The 19,521-nt window shown below is 40.1% G+C and overlaps 1 pseudogene; it reads right to left on the bottom strand.

Annotated features, from left to right (window-relative positions):
* Positions 1-17,113: 17,113 nt before the first annotated feature.
* On the bottom strand, positions 17,114-17,655 carry LOC140522605 (cofilin-1 pseudogene; annotated as a pseudogene).
* Positions 17,656-19,521: the final 1,866 nt, after the last annotated feature.

Genomic DNA, 19,521 nt, shown 5'->3' with positions numbered 1-19,521 from the left:
TCTCTGCACTACAATGAGACATCAAGAAATCTCTGTCTCTTGGCCTGACTTGTTCCTAATCCTAGAATCATAGGTTTTAGAGCTAGAAGGGAACCTCAGAGGCCAACTAGTCCAACCCCCTTATGTTATTTTTCCAACATATTTTATCCCCTCATTGCATATTAAAACCATTTTTAACATTTAAGAAAAAGTTTTCAGTTCCAAATTCCATCCCTTCCTCCTTCCTTCTCCCCCTTCCCTTGGATAGCAAGCAGTCAGATATAGGTTTTATATGTGCTGTCATGTAAAACATTTCTATATTAGTCATTTTGTACAAGAGGACTCAAATAAAAGAAAAAGAATAGAAGGAAAAAAATGAAAAATATCATGCTTTAGAGTGTACTCAAACAATATCAGTTCTTTCTCTGGCAGTGGATAGTATGCTTCATTATTAACCCTTTTAGGATGGTCTTCAATCATTGTATTGCTGAGAATAGCTAAGTCATTCACAGTTCTTAATCAAGCAATAGTGCTGTTACTGTGTACAATGGTCTCCTGGTTTTCTTCATTTCACTTTGCATCAGTTCATGTTTCCAAATTTTTCTGAAATTGTCCTGCTTGTCATTTTTTTGTAGCACAATAATATTCCATTACAATCATATATCACAGCTTGTGTAGTCATTTAGCTAACCCCCTCATTTTATAGATATGGGAACCTAAGCACAAAGAGATTTAGTCACCCAAGGACTTACAGATGATATTGGCAGTTTTTCTGTTATTGTCACACTTGAGTTCTTCCTGTTTGCCAAATTGGCCAGTGAATTAATTTGATGGATAACTTCATTTTCATTGAGGTTCTTTTTACTTATGTAAGATAAAACCCTATGAATCAGCACTAGTGATCTAACCCTGGGGCAGAAATTGTGTTCTGCCATTTCAAGGACTTTTGGTAACTTGGGATATTCAGGACACTGTCAAGTGATTACTCACTTTGATCTAATTTGCCTCTATGACTCATAGGAGACCATCTTCGTGACTATGACTGAGTTTTTATAGGCTGCTGTGCTTTCTCCTACTGGTGCCTCTATTTCTTAGTGCTCCCTTGGTATTTCCTTCTTCCTCTTCCTTCCTCCACCTTTCTTCTCCCACTCACTCTTTCTTGGGTTCACTGCTCTGATGTTCTCCTGGTTTATGTGAGTCACTTACTGAAAACCAAAGGGACGAATGCGTGTTGCAGAACCAGCCTCTCAAAGGCTTTTCAGCCTGTCACTGCTGATTTGTAGCCTGTGAAGTGGGTTTTTGCTAGATCCCTTCTGAAAGGAGGTTTAAGGGTGGTAGTTTGAAGAACAATTTCCATATAAATAAAGCAGCCCCTACAGTAAAGTGTCTTACTTAAAGAATCCCAGCCTTTGGAGATAATATCAATTAGATCATTTTCCTTATAAATCTACTGATGCTTCACGTACCTCTCTTATGAGAAAGAACAGTGTCTCTAAAGTTAGAGGATCTGGGTTCAAATCTCATCTCTGGTACTACTTGTGTAACCCTGGGCAAGTCATGTAACTTCTCTAGGTCTCTATTTCCCTATTTGTAAAATGATGGCAGATGAACAAGATGACCTCTAAGGTCTTTTCCACCTCTAGAGGCTACTTGGCACAGTTGCTGGAGTGGGGACTAGAAATCAGGAAGAGCTGGGTGAAAAATTTATCTCATAATCTTACAACCTTGGTGATCCTGGGCAAGTCACTTACCTGCTCTCAGTCTCAGTTTCTTCATCTATAAAATGGAGATTAGTAATGGTATCTACCTCCCAGGGTTTCTGTGAGTCTCAAAGAATATGATGTAGGTAGTACTTTGCAGCCCTTTAAGTGCCAAATAAATAATTCACCCCTATTTTCACTAGATCTAGGATCCCATGGAAAACCTTCCACTTTGGCCCTAGAATCAATGGATTATTTTCAATTTTCTAATGAGAAATTAATATAGGATATAAACATTAAGTACACAGGAGAGCAAATTGCTAAATATAAGTCAAGCTTAACTTTTCATTTGAGTGAGTTTCCTTAAAAATATCAGTATAAAAATTGCCAAAATCTGTTGTATCTTCTGCCAGTATATTACCTTCATGACCATCCTGGTTTCAATTCTGATGGATCCCAACATTTCAGTTTTGGTAATTTATTTACAAATACCTAATTGGGATTACATTAGCTCAAGTGGGCTGGGGAAAGGACCCACAGTATATGGTGTCTGTCCTAAAAGTCTTAGTGCAGTTTAAAGTGATTAAACCTTCATACTACCCTAACGCTCATGGGAGTTCCTGTACTTAGAGCTAGGATTCCTAGCAATTATCTAGCTGGATTGAAAGACCTGTCATCATGCCTTCCCAGAAGTGTCTGTGTACCTCTTATAACCTTAGCTCCTTCATCAGAGTACAATATAAGTTCCTAGAGGGTTGTCTTCCCAGCATTTAATATTTAGTAAGAATCTAATTAATGTTTGTTGAATTGAACCCTCTTATTTTAAGGGAATTAAGACTCAGAGAAGGTGATGTCTTGAGGTGTCCAGTAGACACTCCTTTAATGTCAATAGTGGTATACCTGCCAAAATTGTCCACGACTGTCTGATATTACTATTGGGAAAGCTCATAGACTGTTATATTGTGAAAGAAATTAAAATTAGAAATAATCTAACCCAAGCTGCTCATTTTGTAGATGAACTGAGAAGCTGAGAGCCAAAGAAATGAGGCAATTTGTGTAAAGTCACACGGTGATAGAGATGAGACAACAATGCAACCACGCCCATGGCCACCAATTCCTTCCTGGAAATATCTAGAAATGTCTAGAAAGTGTCTAGAAACACCTGGTTGCAGCTTTCCTCTATGTGGCTGCCATTTTCTCCAAAGCTATCTCACAATTCTCTCTTTCTTTTCAACATTAGATTAGAGGAGTAAGGCTATGTGAAAAAGAGAGCTGAGCTTACACAGGGCTTGGTGATGGCCATATCTGTTTATCTCACTAAAAGGAGTGATGAATGTAGAGCCACAGTTTAGGAGGAAAGGTGAAAGTGAGGGGTGGAGTAGTCTTTTTGAAAACCTATATGGTGTAATATACAGGTGGAGGTGTTTCTAATTCAGTGCGTGTGTTTGTGTGTCAGACAAAGAAAGAAGGGACTGGCTTTATATATGTACTACAACCTTTTCTTTCCCAGTACTAACTACCCTACACATTTCTTAACAATAGAAATGATGGATCAAAGAAGATACCCTTCTGACAAGCAAGATACCCCAGTGACAAAGTGGGTGAGGACTCAGCAGGTTAGCAGTGCCAGAGGCTCCAGCTAGTTCTGACCCTTTACATTTATTTCTTTTTCCTCTTTAGGGAAGGAAACATATAGCCTAGCAGAGGTGGGGAACCTGGGGCCTAGAGGCCACATGTGGCCTTCTAAGTCCTTGACTTTTTGACTGAGTCCAAGTTTTACGGAACAAATCCTTTTATTAAGGGGATTTGTTCTGGGAACTTTGGATTCAAAGGGCCATGCTTGAGGACCTAGAGGGCCACATGTGGCCTCAAGGCCTCAGGTTCCCCAACCCTAGCCTAGAACTATTAGGGTCTTGAACTCTCACATATAACTGTTTCTAACTGCATTCATGGCAGACATCAAGGGTGTGCTGGAGCCAACTCTAACCTACTTATGAGCCCTCTTTGTTACCATTATTAAAATTTCAGTATAAACATTTATACCTCAGAAATCAAGGCTTGATTTACTGTTTTGTTGAATGTCTAGAATTAAGAAAGTATTAAAAATGCAAATTAAATTTTAAAGGATGGGGGCATATATTTTTTTGTTAGGAACCAGTTGTTAAAAATTCACTAACATATCTCTATATTGGTCTAGAAGCATTTGCTTGAACTCAGCAGCTGGGCAGTAGAAGGCTCAGAGAATGAAGTCATTACCAGATTGGAGATCTGGTGATTGTTGGCAAATAATAACCATTAGTGGGCATTTATATAGTCTTTTGCAGTTTGCAAAGTGCTTTATATCCATTATTTCATTTGAGTTTCTCAATACACCTGAAAATTATTGTTGTTTAAATTGTGACCAATTCTTCATGACCTCATTTGGGGTTATCTTGACAAAGATGCTAAGGTGGCTTGCTATTTTCTTCGCCAGTTCATTTTATAAATGGGTGAATGGAGGCAAACAGGGTTAAGAGCTTGCCCAGAGTCACATAGTAAGTGTCTGAGGCCAGATTTGAACTCACAGAGACAAGTCTTCCTAATTTCAGACCTGGTGTTCTATCTGCTATACCAAGTACTTTCCATGGGTTACGTAGGCTTAGGAGAAGTAGCATGCCAGGATGGATAATAATAATAATAGTTGACATTTATGTTAACTTAAAGTTTGCAAAGTACTTTACATATGTTATCTCATTCAATTTTCACAACAAACCTAGGAGGTAGGAGCTATATGTATCACCATTTTACATATGGGAAAACTAAGACCAAAGAGGGTGACACAGCTTAAAAGGATCTAAGACAGTTTTCAAATTCAGCTTTTACTGATTCCAAGTCCACTCCTCTATCCACTACATCTCCCAGCTGCTTCATGGATAAAGAATTGACTTTGGATTCAAGACATGTGTTTAAGTCCTGCGCATGATCTGTACTGTCTGTGTGATCCTGGACAAGTCACAACCTCCCAGTTCTCTAGGCAACTCTTTTATAGTTTGGGTTGGAGAGAAGGTGGTGATCTTTATTAGTAGGGGGAATTCCTCACATGGAACTCCCTGTACCAATAAAATCACAAGCCTGGTTAAAACAAAAGCTAGTGAAGGACCTGGTGGATCTTACCCTTTCTATTTGGATCCCATCAAAACAATCAATAAAACAAGATTTGTTTCCTCCCTTCCCCCTTTCAATAATAATAGCAACTAAAAGTTATATAATCCTTTGAGTGGCTGAAGAGGTAATCCCCTCATTCAGTCTCATCTTTTAGTAATATGAAAATGCCAGTGCCCAGGTCTCCATCAACCTCTGCTCAGAAATGTGCAGACTCCACTCCACCACCTTTCTGGTTTTTCTTTCCTCCTTCTCCTCACCCTCTTGTCCTCTTTTGCTTTCTTCAGCTCTAGCTACTTCTCCTCTTAAGCCCTGGGCTGCAGAGGCCAACATTGAAATATATCCAATGAAAAGATCCCTGCATTTGGAATCCAAGGACCTGGGCTTGAATCGCAGCTTTGCAATTTACTACCTGAGTAGCGTTGGCCAAGTCATTTAGCCTCTGTGTGGGTTTCTTCATGTATAAAAAGAGAGGGTTGTACTAGATTATATCTGAGATTCTTTCCAGGTCTGCATTCCTAATACAGGAAATAAAGGGCTGCCCAAAAGTAAGGGCATCCAAAGTCCAAAGACTCTGCCTCAATCCCTCAGTTCTTCCTTTTAAAAGGTACTTCATGAGGGGATGTCCTGTTCTAGCACCAGAGCCTTTCCAAGGTCAGTCTTGCCCCATGGTCAGCCTTGCACCTTCTCATTAACTCTCATCATACCTAGATATCCCCTGATTCAAGATTCCTGTATGTATTCTCCATTTAGTAATCTGAAATCAAAGCATTTTTGTAAATTTGCACCTTTTGAAAGAATTCAGTTTTTTTATCCACTAATATCTTAATGTACTGTTGACTGAATATGATGGGATGATATTTAAAAAAATGAAGGGGTGAGAGAATGAAGGAGAAGGAGAAAGGGAGAAATAGATTTGGGTGAATTATCTCACATAAAAGAGACCAGGAAAAGCTTTTACAATGGAGGGGAAGAGTTAAGAGGTAAGAGGGCAAGAGTGAACTTTCTTCTCCTTGGTTTTGGCTTAAGGAGGGAATAACATGCACACTCAATTGGGTGTGCAAATCTATCTTACCCTCCAAGAAAATAGAGGGGATGGGGATAAGAGAAGTTGAGGGGTGTGATAGAAGGGAGGGCAGATTGGGGAAGGGGTAATCAGAATGCATGCTATCTTGGGGTGGAGGGAGGGGAGAAATGGGGAGAAAATTTGGAACTCAAAATCTTGTGGAAGTGAGTGTTGAAAACTAAAAATAAATTAATAAAATGAAGGACAACAGCCAACAAACTACCTTCCACAGTAAACCTTTTCCATTTCCCTTCATGCTGCTAGTACCTTTCCTCTAAAATTACCTTCTATTTGATCCAATCCAATCAGGTATTGAAGTGGATAGTCTGTGGGTCTCTAGTCAAGAAGACTCATTTCCCTAAAGTCATATCTGGCCTCAGACATGTTCTAGTTGTGTGACTCTTGGGCAAGTTACTTGACTATTTGCCTCAGTTTCACCATCTGTAAAATAAACTGGAGAAGGAAATGGCAAACCACTCCAAAATCTTTGCCAAGAAAACCCCAAAGGGGTCATGAAGAGTCAGACTTTACTGAACACATATACATTTCAATAAACATTTATAAAGTGGCTACTATGTGCATTGTGCATTAATTGGGATACAATTAATAGTAAGGCAATCCATATACTCTCAAGGACCTCATAATCTATGGTGGGAAACGTTACACAAAAGGAGGCATGAAAGGGGTCAGGTGGGGTGTGAATGGGGACATGGGGTGGGAGGGAACTTATCCTGTGTACATACTCATTTGCACTGTTTATATCTCACGTGTACATTTTCTTCCCCTATAAGAATGTGAATTTCTTGAGAGAAGATATATTTTTTATTTATTTCTCCAATGCTTAGCACAGTGCCAGGTTCCTAGTAAACAAATTTTTGTTTACAAATATTTAACAAATATTAACAAATTTATTAACAAATATTTGTTGACCAAATGACTTCAGTTAAAGTTGTTAGGTGGACCTGCTGTGCTATTTTGCAGGGATACTTAACATGGAAAAGTGGTCTGGGATGATGTTTGTAGAATACTAAAACCTGACTGATTGAACCAGCCCGTTACCCTATAAGGCAACTGCATTATCCTTTCAGGGGCCTCCTCCTTTCATGAGTCGTGAAACTTCTGGATTCTGTGGTCTCTGAAATACTCTCTAGCTCCTGGGGAGCTTCATCCTTCATATATTTTCCCAGATCTCCACTGAGTCAGTGTTGTAATCTGGAAAGTGCACAAGATTTAGAGTCAGGGAATTTGAGCTCTGTTTAACTGAATAATATTAGGAAATCCCTGCATTTCTCTGGGCCTCAGTTTCCTTCTCTGTCCAATGGAGAATTTGGATTAGATAGTTTCTCTGGGTCTTACCAGCTCCATATTTGACAGAGCTGCCAAAACAATTTTCCTAACTACACCTGCCGCTTGCCTCCAGGGGAAAAAATTGTCAGTTCTTCAGCTAGACTTTTAAAGTCATTCAGAATTATTTCATATTTCTGCCCTTCATGCACTCAGTTCATTTGCTTTTCACAGAAATCAGCATTCAAACTCCAGCCTGTGGGCTTGTGCCTATGTAACCCCAGTGGATTCCAGGGTCATTGAAGAGGATACAAGTTGCTAGGACTTCTCTTTTAATTAACCATACATACCCTGATTTAATTAACCACACGTGCCCTGGTGCAAGAAAAACATGATCCCTCAGGTCTACCTTGTCTCCTGCCCTGATGCTTTCTGGAGTTAATATTAAATCAAAAGCTAGGAGCATAATCACAGTTGCTCAAACTGCAAGGGCTCAAAGTCTGTGGTTAGGAAAATCTCTATCATTTAGGCAGAGTTGAGTTTTGGTTTTAATTTAAGTTTATGTTTTTCTCTTAGCTACCCTCTGGCCTCTCTCAAGGCTAAATTCAAGTTGCCAGAAATAGTTTGGGTAAAGAAATGAGCAGAGCACACACATTTCAGTTTCTCTTAATGGACAAGCTTGGGGAAAAAGAGTTGGAGTAGTAGCTGATCTTCTCTTAGAACTTCCCTTAATCCTCAGAGAAGTACATAAAACCAGTAGTGTCAGTTGGAATCTGGGACCATTGCCCTCTTTGATTCTTCTCTGCTGAAGTTTGTCTCCTTCTGTTTTCTCCTTTCCCTTCTTACTCTGCGATACCACTTCTTTTCGGACCAATTCATTAAGTCCTGGGCAGAGCAGGGGAGGCTGATCAATTGCTGTTGCTATTGAGGTCCCCACCATTGCCTCTCAGTCTGTCCCTTCTGCTTTCTGGCTCAATGATCTTAATAATTCATAAATCGCTTCTCCCTAGGAAGGGCAAATCTCCAAATGACAGTTTTCAAGCCTCAGATCTTCTATTTCCTTCAAGTTTCACCTTAGTTAGCACCTCTTAACTTCTACAAAGCCTTTCTTGATTTCCCTTCCTCAAGTGATTCTACACACATGTGCGTGCACACACACACTTTTAATTATGAGGAGGGATGTTTTGATCACAAGAATTTTCAGCATCAGTAAAATTTTTGATCTGAATCAAAAATAGATGTAGACCCCTAATTGGTAAAATGAGCAGTATTGGTGTAACAAAATTTACAACATGGTGTAATAAGAAACTTAGGAAGACCTGGGTTCAAGTTCTGACTCTAAGTAGTATAAACTGTGTAGCTCTAGGCAATTTACCTATCAGTACTGCCTTGGATGGGGCAGCTAGATGGCCTCATAATGCATAGAGCACTGGGCCTCGAATCAGAAAGACTTATCTTTGTGAGTTCAAATCTGGCCTCAGATTCTTCGAAAGTCACTTCATCCTGTTTGCCTTAGTTTCCTCATTTGTAAAATGAGCTGGAGAAGGAAATGGCAAACCATTCCAGTATCTTTACCAAGAAAACCTCAAATGGGGTCATGAAGAGTCAGACATGACTAAAAACAACTGAACAACTGCCCATTCCCTAGGCAAGTCTCCAAGACCATATGTTGCAGATCAGTTGCTAATCAGAATTGATTAATTATTTTATGCTGATCATTGGGAGTTCCCCACAAAAGTTTTATATATATATATATATATATATATATATATATATATATATATATATATATATATACATATATATATAATATATGTGTGTATGTATATATGTGTGTATACATATATGTACAGACATAGATATATAGATATGTATAAACACATAAGCATATAGATATGTATGTTTGAGTATGTGTTGTAACCCCTTAGTAGAGTGTAAATCCTTGAGGGCACATGTTGTTTTCCACTTTGTGAATCCAGTGCCTTGCATAAATTAGGCCCATTAATGTTGAATGAATTTGTCCAATTTTTAGACTCGTATTTACTGCTGCACAGTAACACCTGGATTCCCTCAGCAAAATGCACCTGAGCTGCCATTTTACGTTTTTCAGGCAATGACATGTGCTCAAAAAAAAAAAGGTCACTAAGTCGACAACTGAATTTGTAGTCTGCTTATGAGCTGTGTGTTCTAAAGTCTTAGAGAAGCAGATGGTTCATGCAAAAGTAGCCTGTAATCTTTTCTGCCAATTGGATTCTGGTATTCTCTTAGTGGTCTGTTTATATTTGTGCTTCCCATCTTGTTGCATGGAATCCTAGCTTCTCTTACCTTGTCTTGATGACATTTAAGAGTCCTGACAAAAAGTTCATCAGGGAAAATTGATCACAGTTGAAGACCTGGTCCTTATCAGGGCAGTAAATGGTTGGGTGGCATCCTATGCAGACATCCATGCACATTCCAACACAAGTTCTTTTTGTGTCTTTTAACATTGTGAGTAAGTGGGGATAGTCAAGAATTGGACCTTCTGTCTTGACAGAAAAATTAGAGCTTTCTGTAGTACAGAGAAAAGGAATCCAGGAGCATGGCTCTTTCTAGATTTTGCCCTAATTACATTTTCACTGTCAGAATCTTGAGTGCAATGATTGTCATTCATTATACATACATACATATATATGTATATATATACATATATATACGTATATATATATGTATATATATATGTATATATATATACATATATATATATATACATATATATGTATGTATGTATCTCCCCTCAGTGATTGGTACACAGTAGGCACTTAGTGAATGCATTAATAGCTGAAGGTGTTTGTCTACTCTCATTACTAGGATGCTGTTTAGAATACTGGCCTTTCAATACAGAAGGAGCAACAGCTTAATGGATATTGGGAAAGACTTTCACTTTGGAGTCTGAGCTTACTTCTTGGCTTACTAACTAGTTTACTCACTAGTTTAACTTCTTTTACCTCAGTTTCCTCATTTGTAAAAAAGCTATTAATATCTACATTATCTATTTTTACCAAATTTCTGTGAGGAATGAAAAAAACATTTATTAAACATTTACTGCATGGCAAGCCCCATTCTAAATGCTAGGGATACACATTTAAAAAGCAAATTGATCTGTTTTCAAGAAGTTCAGAATCTAAGAGAGTTTAGTTGCAGAGAGAATTTCCTAGAAGTCCCGCAGGTTTGATAGGGTTAGTTCCTGGATGGCAAGGCTGGAGCGTCTTTAAGGTGCATCAGCATGTGAGATGGCAGTAGTGCTTGAGGGTCTGGTAGGTGGAGTGATGGGGCAGATTCTGAACATTGAAGAACTTTAAGGAATAGTGGCAGGGCAGGTGGTGAGGTCTGGCGGTCTTTTTTCTTAACAGAAGAAATGTTGGTGTGAGCCCCAGCTCATCCGAGTTAGGGTGAGCAGCTGTATTGCCCAGGTTGCTCTGGATGAGAAGGAGGTAGAGGTCAGTGGAGGGGAGGAGAGGAAGGAAAAGAAATGGAGAAGAACTTTCCCCAACGGCGCGTTGGTTCACAGTGCACACAGTACTGGATCTGAAGTCAGGAAACCTGAATTTAAATCTGGCTTCAGACACTTAACTACCTCTGTAACCCTGGGCAAGTCACTTAACCTCTGACTACCTCAGTTTCCTCAACTGTAAAATGGGTATAATAATAGTACCTACCTCCTAGGATTGATTCAAGGGTCAAATTACATATTTGAAAGAAGAAAAAAGCACTTAACACAGCTCCTGGCACACAGCAAGCTGTGCCAACATGACATTCACAACACTTACGGCAGCTATGTATATGCTGGCGCACTTCTGAATCATGAAATACAACAGACTGTCCACATGCAAGACAGAAACAAAACGTTTATTCAAACACCAGAAAGCCAAATCCTTCACAGCAACAAAGAAATCTATGCATAATAACAGTGCAGGGGGCAATTCCATCCCTAAGCCTTCTCTGTTAGGCTTCCCACAAACCAGCTCCCTTAAACAAATCACAAACAAACTCTCTCACTCTGGCTGTTTGCTGCCTTTTCCAGCTCTGATTGCTCTCTAACTTCCTCTCCATGTGACTTGACTCATGTCAAGTAACAGGCTTCCATGTGACTTAAATAGGTCACATAGGTCTTTTAATGGATGGGAAAGATCTTCCTATTAAGAAGCAAAATTACATCAAGAACAAGAAAAAATGCATTATCAATATATATGTGCTTTTTTTTCTCACTTGGTCTCCATATGGGGTCCGAATGAGGGCTTGTGAGAGAAGGAAATGGGAAAAAGATACCCAAATGGTGATTCTATCCATTGGGTAACCCAGTGGTGTTTGGACGGTAAAAGTGGTACATATATGTGATCTGTTATTATTGCAAGAAGGTAGATGAACTCAGAAGTATAGTTTTCCCTGAAAGCCATGATGAAGATTTCTGACATTTTCTTAGAATATAGACTCAGGCTCCTTGACCGTGTGTCATTTAATTGACTGTTCTGATATTTTTGATTTTTTTCTTTAACTTTTATTTGTCTTTTTGCCACAGCTCTCTTTACATTGTTTCAGATCTCAGAGGGGGTGTAAATGGGATTGGGGGTGATAAGTGGACAATTCCCTCCTAAAAAATGAAACAATGATCTGTTTCCCCTTGTGTTTTTCCAAGCACAAATCCTTCACACCCACAATGAAGCTAGGGGTTGGGAGGTAGATCAATCTAATATTCTGAAAATGGTTTATTTCCAAGAATATAAATATTGCCCAGGTGGCATGGATCCAATTTGATACAACTCCCCAGGATCATGGCTATAAGCAATCTCACTGCAGCTGTGCATTCTTATATAACCAAAATAATGTAAACATCTGAGTTTAGCTTGTTAACACCCCCATTGCCCTTCCACTAGAAGCTCAAGGTTGGCATGTGGTCCTCTTTGTTTCTCTATAAATCAAAGAAGCACTGGTCAGGAAGTTCAGAATGTGAAAGTGGAATGCTTTGCTTGTCCGGACCTGCAGCCTTCCAGAAGAATGAAATCAATTAACCCCTTTTTATGTCTTCACTTCTGTTCACCTGCATCCAGAGTGAACCTGCTTGATCCTGGAACTGTGAGACTCCGTTGTCACATCAATTGTACAAGATTTGTTAACTAAGACGGGTACATGCAAAAAAGCATGCAAGGATACCAGTGCTCTTGAGACCTTTTGACCATCCAATTTCTCATCTAACCTTAGAGGCAAAGCAGCCTATATAGTAAGTTCAGGAGAACCTGGCCTGTCCAAAATTGTTGGTAAACCTTCTCTCTCTGTCTCTCTGTCTCTGTCTGTCTCTGTCTCTCTGTCTGTCTGTCTGTCTCTCTCTCTGTCTCTGTATCTCTCTCTGTCTCTGTTTGTCTCTGTCTCTCTGTCTTTCTGTCTCTCTCTCTCTGTCTGTCTCTGTGTCTGTGTCTGTCTCTCCCATTTCTCTCTCTCTCTCTTTCTCTCTCTCTCTCTCTCTCTCACTCTCTCTCTCTCTCTCTCTCTCTCTCTCTCTCTCTCTCTCTCTCTCTCTCTCTGTGCCTGTGTGTGTGTGTGTTTTAAGTATCCTGGATTCCTCACAAGTTCCTTTCTTCTCTGTAGGTGGAAGGGAAGGGCACAGTCTGACCCCCAAGTCACTTAATCTCTCAATGCTTTAAGTAATTCTCTGAGACTCCATTACAGAGAAAGTGCCAAACTTCAATAAAGACTTTTCCTCATCTGAGAATTCTCTACATCAATGAAATCACCTGGTCTAGTCTAACTCTATGGCTTCTTGAAACTTAGGAAGCTTCATCTTAACTTTATGTACACATACATGAGAAACAGAAAAGAAAAGTGGATAACAAAAAAATCTCCAGAGGATGGAGTGCATGGGATTGGGATGGGGTGGGGTGGGGTGTGGGGGTGTGGGGGTGTGGCCCGACTTTGAGAATAATTCCTTAAAGGTTTGGTCTAATCTCCCATCTCCCTAAAGCTATAATCCACCTTTTACTTCTACTGAAGCTGCTCAGGAAAATTGTCAATTTGAGGTCCTTTGGAAGCCAAGGGCTCCCTGTCCTGCCCTTCTCTTCCTTTCCAGCTGCGTTGTTAAATTCAGTGGTCCAGCAGTTACACTGGCTTTCAGTCTTCTTCCTCTCTGAATTACTATTTTGGTATTTTATTAGAAAAGCATTCTATAAATAGTTTCCCTTAATTAAAAACAACACGTGACATTTATATCTGCAGTGCCCAATTTTACCACCAACTGCAAATGTTTTACTACCACAAAAACAAACAGCAGCCCACAGGTGTGATTCAGAACCAAAAGAATCAGGAAGGGTGTCCCTAAACAACTCTGTGGACCATTCTCTTCCTCTTGGATAGGGTCTTCATCGGAATTTGTTTGTGGGACTCTTTTTTCTTTCTTTCTTTCGGTAATCACCTCTCCACCTTCTTTACCCTCAAATCATCACTCTGATTAATGAAACCAGCCCCCATAGTTTGTGGACCCATTCTGTAAAACACCCCATGTCCTGCTTTGTCTAGTTCATTCATCTTCATAGGCTCTTTTTATTTTAATTCAAGTGACTTATATTTTGTGTTATTTTTTTCCATTGCAAACCAGTTCCATTATTTTATCTATTACTATTTTGCCCAGCTCTTTCTTTTTAAAATTTCTTTTTGAAGCTTTATTGATATGTTTTGTTTTTTCCATTATAGACATTTACAGATTCTCTCCCAATCCCAGAAGTCTCTTGTAACAAAATAAAGGAGTTAAATAAAAACAACAAAATTATTTATTTATTAAAATTTACCATTAACTAGTAAATAAAACCCCTCTGTAGGCAACATTCTATATCTGCAGTACTCCCTCTCTATTTTTTTTATGTAAGAAAAATCTATTTTTTTCTCCCTTCTGCACCAACCCTATTGATGAAGAGGGCTTTTTAAAAAAAATATTACTGATGAAAAAAGACAGAGGTGAAAAAGAACTTTGAAATATAAATACAAGAGTCAAGAGAAAAATAAAAACATTATACCTCCGTCTGCCTAATCCAGTGAATTATCTCTGGGTACATTTGCTCCCTTGTCATGCTTTCAATTCTGTTGGGTCTTTTTTTCATTCACTTCATCAATTCCCTTTTACTTACAATGCTTTACATCAAGAAGCAGGTAGGAGGTACATAGGATAGAAAGAAGGAGGTATAAACCTTTTAGGATTCATTCACTCATGCATTTATTTAATCTCTACCATGTGTCAGACACTTTTCTAGGTGCTAGGGATACATAGGGGAAAAAAGTTCCCAATAACATTATATTGTGATGTTTCTATCTTTCATTTATGCTAGGTAGATGAACATTTTTAAAAATGAAATTTGCTTATGTTACAGAAATGACATCAGATTATATTAGGCATTAATGGGGGTGAAATGAGGTAAGGGATTTAACCTGCAATATTTGGTTCACCTGAAACTTCTGATGTGTGGAATTTTAATAGCCTGCAGCCATAAAGTGAATTAGCAGTCACATACACTAACTCACTTAGGAGTACACCACCTCCAACCCCCATAGACTTCATAACCAATGAATTATAGTAATTAATTTTTATTAGAGACCAGATCTGTCTCAGGTTAAATGGAGACTCTTAATTAATATTCAATGGAAAAAAACTCCCAAAAGTAGCTTTATTAAAAGCCTGTATAGACTGGTTAGTAGTAGAGCATATTTTTGTCAAATCCATGCCCACTGACTTCAAACCCACTGCAGAAACACAGGTTTTATAATTGTTAAAGCAAATGGGTAAAACCAACACCATTGTAAGGAGCCAGGGACATAATTAAACCATCCAGCATAACTCATAATAGAGAAAAGCCAGAAATGTTTTGGATCAATTTCTGCAAATTTTTGTGTAGGGCAAAATAGATTTCTATACCCCATTGCCTGTATATCTTATGTCCTAGTTGCATGTAAAAACAATTTTTAACATTTGTTTTTAAAACTTTGAGTTCCATCTACTCTCCCTTCCTCCCTCCCCACCCATCTCCACTGAAAAGACAAACAATTAAATATAGTTTATACTTGTGTAGTCATGCAAAACACTTCCATAACAGTCATATTGTGAAAGACTAACTATATTTCCCTCCATCCTTCTTCCACAGAAAGGACATGATCTGGTCCATCTTTCAGTTGTTCAAGATCCTCATGATCTTGCTAAAGAAACTGGCCAGCAGGGGGGTCAGAGAGTCTCTGTTCTATAGGAACCCATAGAGGCAACCCAGAAGAGCCTCATCCTCCCCAAGAGCATCATTGATCTGAGGGACGTCAGGATCTCAAATGACACGTTGGGGTACTTGTAACGCAATAGCTTGTCACTGGCAACTGGGGGGCTCCCAGGTGACTCAGTCCACAAGGATCTGCAGATGGACCTGTGGCAGCAGAAAGTCCAGCAGCTTGGGATGCAGCACCTTACACTCCTGCAACACATCTTACTCATTCAGAAGCTTGACCAGAGCCAGGTCATCCCTCTGCAGCAGCACTTTTGGACCTCCTTTTCCATCTGGCCAACTCTGTTTTTTTGAGAATTCTTCTCCTCATTGACTTTTTGGATCTCTTTTGTCATTTTGGTTAGTCTGTTTTATAATGTGTTATTTTCTTCAGCATTTTTTGGGGGAGTCTCCTTGAGCAAGCTGTTGGCTCTTTTTTCATGATTTTCTTGCATCACTCTCAGTTCTCTTCCCAATTTTTGTTCTACTTCTCTTACTTGATTTTCAAAATCCTTTTTGAATTCTTCCATGGCCTGAGACCAATTAATAATTTTCTTGGAGGCTTTGGATGGAGGAGCTTTGACTTTGTAGTCTTCTGTTTGGTATTCCTTGTTACCAAAGTAAGATTCTATAGTCAGATTCTTTTTCCGGATTTTGCTCATTTCCCCAGCTATATACTAGTTTTCTGAGCTCTTTGTCAAGGTAGTTCTCTGCTTCCAGTTTGGGTGTGAGGGGGTATACTTTCAGCAGCTAGATCCCCCGACAATCTGCAGCCCTAGAACTCCAGAAACAGTTGTTGCCACTACCCCTGTCCCAGCTGTTGCTGAGGAAGGCTTCTCCACCACAGGCTCCTCCACCACCTCTGCTGCCTTGGGGCTGGAGGCCTGGCCACTCTGCTCTCTCACACAGGTTCCCCAGGTTTTTTCCACTGACCTTCCATTTGTCCTTGGCGTTTTGGGGTCGTTGAAGTCTGGAAACTGCCATAGTTGCCTGAGATTCAGTCCCCCCAAGGCCTGCCTAGGTCCCTTCTGTGCCAGTGTAGCCCACACTGGACTGTGCTCTGCTCCCATCACTGTGCCATGGGAGCTTCCCTGTGACCTTCCAGGCAGTCTTGGGCTAGAGATTTTCTTCACTCCATCATTCTATGGGTTCTGAAGCTCCAAAATTTTTTAGAGTCATTTTTTTTGAGCAGCTCACTTTTTTTCTTTATTTGTCTTTTTTTAAATTGAACTTTCCTTTTACTGGCCACATGAGTAACTGGGGGTGAGGGGGAGGGGAGCCGGCTGTGTTGGTGAGGGGATCTCCACAACATTCCATTTATACATAAAACTAAACAACAAGCACAAAGCCACTATTATGGTTAGAAGTTGGCAGCACTGGGGAAGGGGGAAAACTGGGGGTGCCAGTTAAAAAAAAATACTGGCCTCCCCTCCATCTGGGCATCCAGGGGAGCCTTGGTCTGCTGCAACTCAGGAGGAATGAGATTATCAAAGGCAGTTTGGGAAGGCCAGAGCCATCAGGGTCAAGTGGGGGAGGTCAGGGGCCAGGGGGCAGTTTGGCAAATGGATGAAGGGATTGCCCTGCCGCTGCTAGGATCCTCCCAGCCCCTTGAGTCTGGCAGGAAGGGGGCAGCCTGCTCCCCCACTTGGGCAGCCCCAGCTGGAGGGCTGGAGGTGGGAGACTCAGAAGGGCTTCCCCTCCAGGGAAATCATGGCACTGCCCCCCAGTTTCTCAGCCAGGGTACAGTGGTCCTTCACTTCCTCATAACAGTTGGCTTGTAATTCGTGTTTGACTTCTGTCAGTTTCTTCTTGATGGCATCCTTGGAGCTTGCATAGATCATTGTGCTCTTGAGGGGGGCACACTCAGGGGTCTTGGCAGGAGAGAAAAGAGTCAGTGTCCAAAATTCCCAGTGCTTGCCCCTGGGCAAGTCTGGCCTTGAGGGGTGCACTGCCCTCAGACTCACCAGAAAATAAACACCAGGTCCTCCTTCTTGCTCTCCTTGGTCTCATAGGTAGCATCATAGAGGGCAGAGTGGCAGTCCTTGTCTGGTAGCATCTTGACAAAGGTGGTGTAGGAGTCATCCACAGTCTGCCCCATGTCACCCACCAGGATCTCCTTGCCCTCCTCTAGCACGATGTTCTTCTTATCCTCGCTCAGGCAGAACAACACGGCCTTCTTGCGTTTCTTCACCTCCTTGGGTGTGGAGGACTTGCAAACTTTCATGTTGTTGAACACCTCCAAGACAGCTACCCCAGAGGCCACGGTTCTGAAAAGGAGCAAGCGAGAGAAGGAAGGAGAGTGAGGGAGGAAATGAGGGCCACAGGAGAGGAGGGCATCACTTCACCGCTGCTGCCTGGAGCTGACTCTAGAGCCATTCTTTACAGGTATTTGGCTGGGTTTGTGGGAAGAGTGCTAGCAAGTCCATGCTATTACTTCACCATGCTGACTCTGCCCCAGAATCTATCAACTTTTTGACATCCGTCAACTAGGTATCACCTGATTAGAAAGCATCATAGAAATTTTCCAAATTTGTGAGAGGGATTTTGTTGTGCCCTGGGTTCTTCACCTATAAAATGGAGGTAAGACCACCTGCCTAGTCTATTGTTATATTCCTTGCAAGGGCTATGAATTTTTTTGGTTGACTGTTTCCTACTATTAATTCTTGAAAATATTGTGAAATTTTCTGAAAGACAATTTACAAATAATTTACTGATAGGAATTTTATTATTATTTCAGATTAAATTTTCAATACTATTGACCAATACTGCTCTCTTATTTTAAAATCTCTAATTATTCCTTACTACATGCCAAGAAACTGTGCTAAGCAGACAGAATCTTAGACATCATCTGTGGTCAGAAGGAACACAATACCTACAGAAAATGGTTCCTGAAATGCACTGTAATGTCAATAATCATTTATGTATCAGGCACTGTGCCAAGTGCACGGAGTTACAAAGAAGGGAAAAAACCAATCTCTACTTCCAAGGAGTTAGCAGTCTCATAGGGGAGACTACATGAAAAGAACTCGGTACAAATGGTTGTTGTTAGTTATGTAGAACAAATGTTCATAGAGGATAAAATGGAGGCATTCTTAGAGGGAAAACACTAGAATTAAGTGGACAGGTTGGGAAAAGCTTTTTGCAGAAGGTGGGATTTCTACTGGGACCTGGAGGAAGACTTGGAGACCAGGAGATGAAAAGAAGGAGGAAAAGAATTCCAGGCATGGGGAATTGTCAGTGAAAATGCCTGGAGCTGGAGCTGGAGCTGGAGTGTCTTGTTTGAGGAACAGCAAGGAAGCCTGTATCACTGGATTGCAGAGAACATGAAGGGAGAAAAGTATAAGTAGACTAGAAAGGAAGGAATTGGCCAAGTTGTAAAGGGCTTTAAAATCCAAACAGAGGATCCAAACAGGATCCTGGAGATAATAAGGAGCTTGCAACTTGTGTGAGTTTGGCAAATGTTTTCACCTCTCTGGTCCTCAGTTTCTTCATTTGTAACATGAAAAAGTGGGATTGGATGGAACCTATTGTCCTTAGCTGCTCTGTGACCTTATGATTGATGGATGAAGGACATTTACCGAGAACGCTCTCTTTCTGCCTCAGTGGTGCAGTGATATAGAATGAAGTGGTAAGGGGCACAGATGAATCTGTCCTGCTCCCAAATTACTATAAAAATTGACCCCAAGTGTCAATGGTGTTGTATTTTCCTGAATTGTTATCTCTGTTGTAACTACATAGGTACTCTTAAGATAACAACAATGACAACAAATTCTGCTGTCACTTTCTAGTGACTCACCAGCAACCTCACTTCTTCTGGTAGAACCTTTTACTATAAAAGAAAATTAGTATATTTAAGCAAACCAAATCAACACACCAACAATTTCTGAAAATTTATGCCTCATTCTGTATGTATTTTCTACCATTTGCAATCCCTTGAAATCATTATTACAGCACTGATCCTAAAATCTCTCCTTGTTATTTTCCTTTATGTTATATAGCACATATACAGTGCGTATTGTGTTTACAATATAGGAAATATAGAAGACATAAATTGATCTACATAAACTAGCAGTGAATGCTCATTTTTTTT

The sequence above is a fragment of the Notamacropus eugenii genome, chromosome 2, assembly GCF_028372415.1.
Source record: "Notamacropus eugenii isolate mMacEug1 chromosome 2, mMacEug1.pri_v2, whole genome shotgun sequence".
NCBI lineage: Eukaryota > Metazoa > Chordata > Mammalia > Diprotodontia > Macropodidae > Notamacropus > Notamacropus eugenii.
Note: the sequence above shows the minus strand (reverse complement) of the source record. Positions and strands in the feature narration are given on the sequence as shown.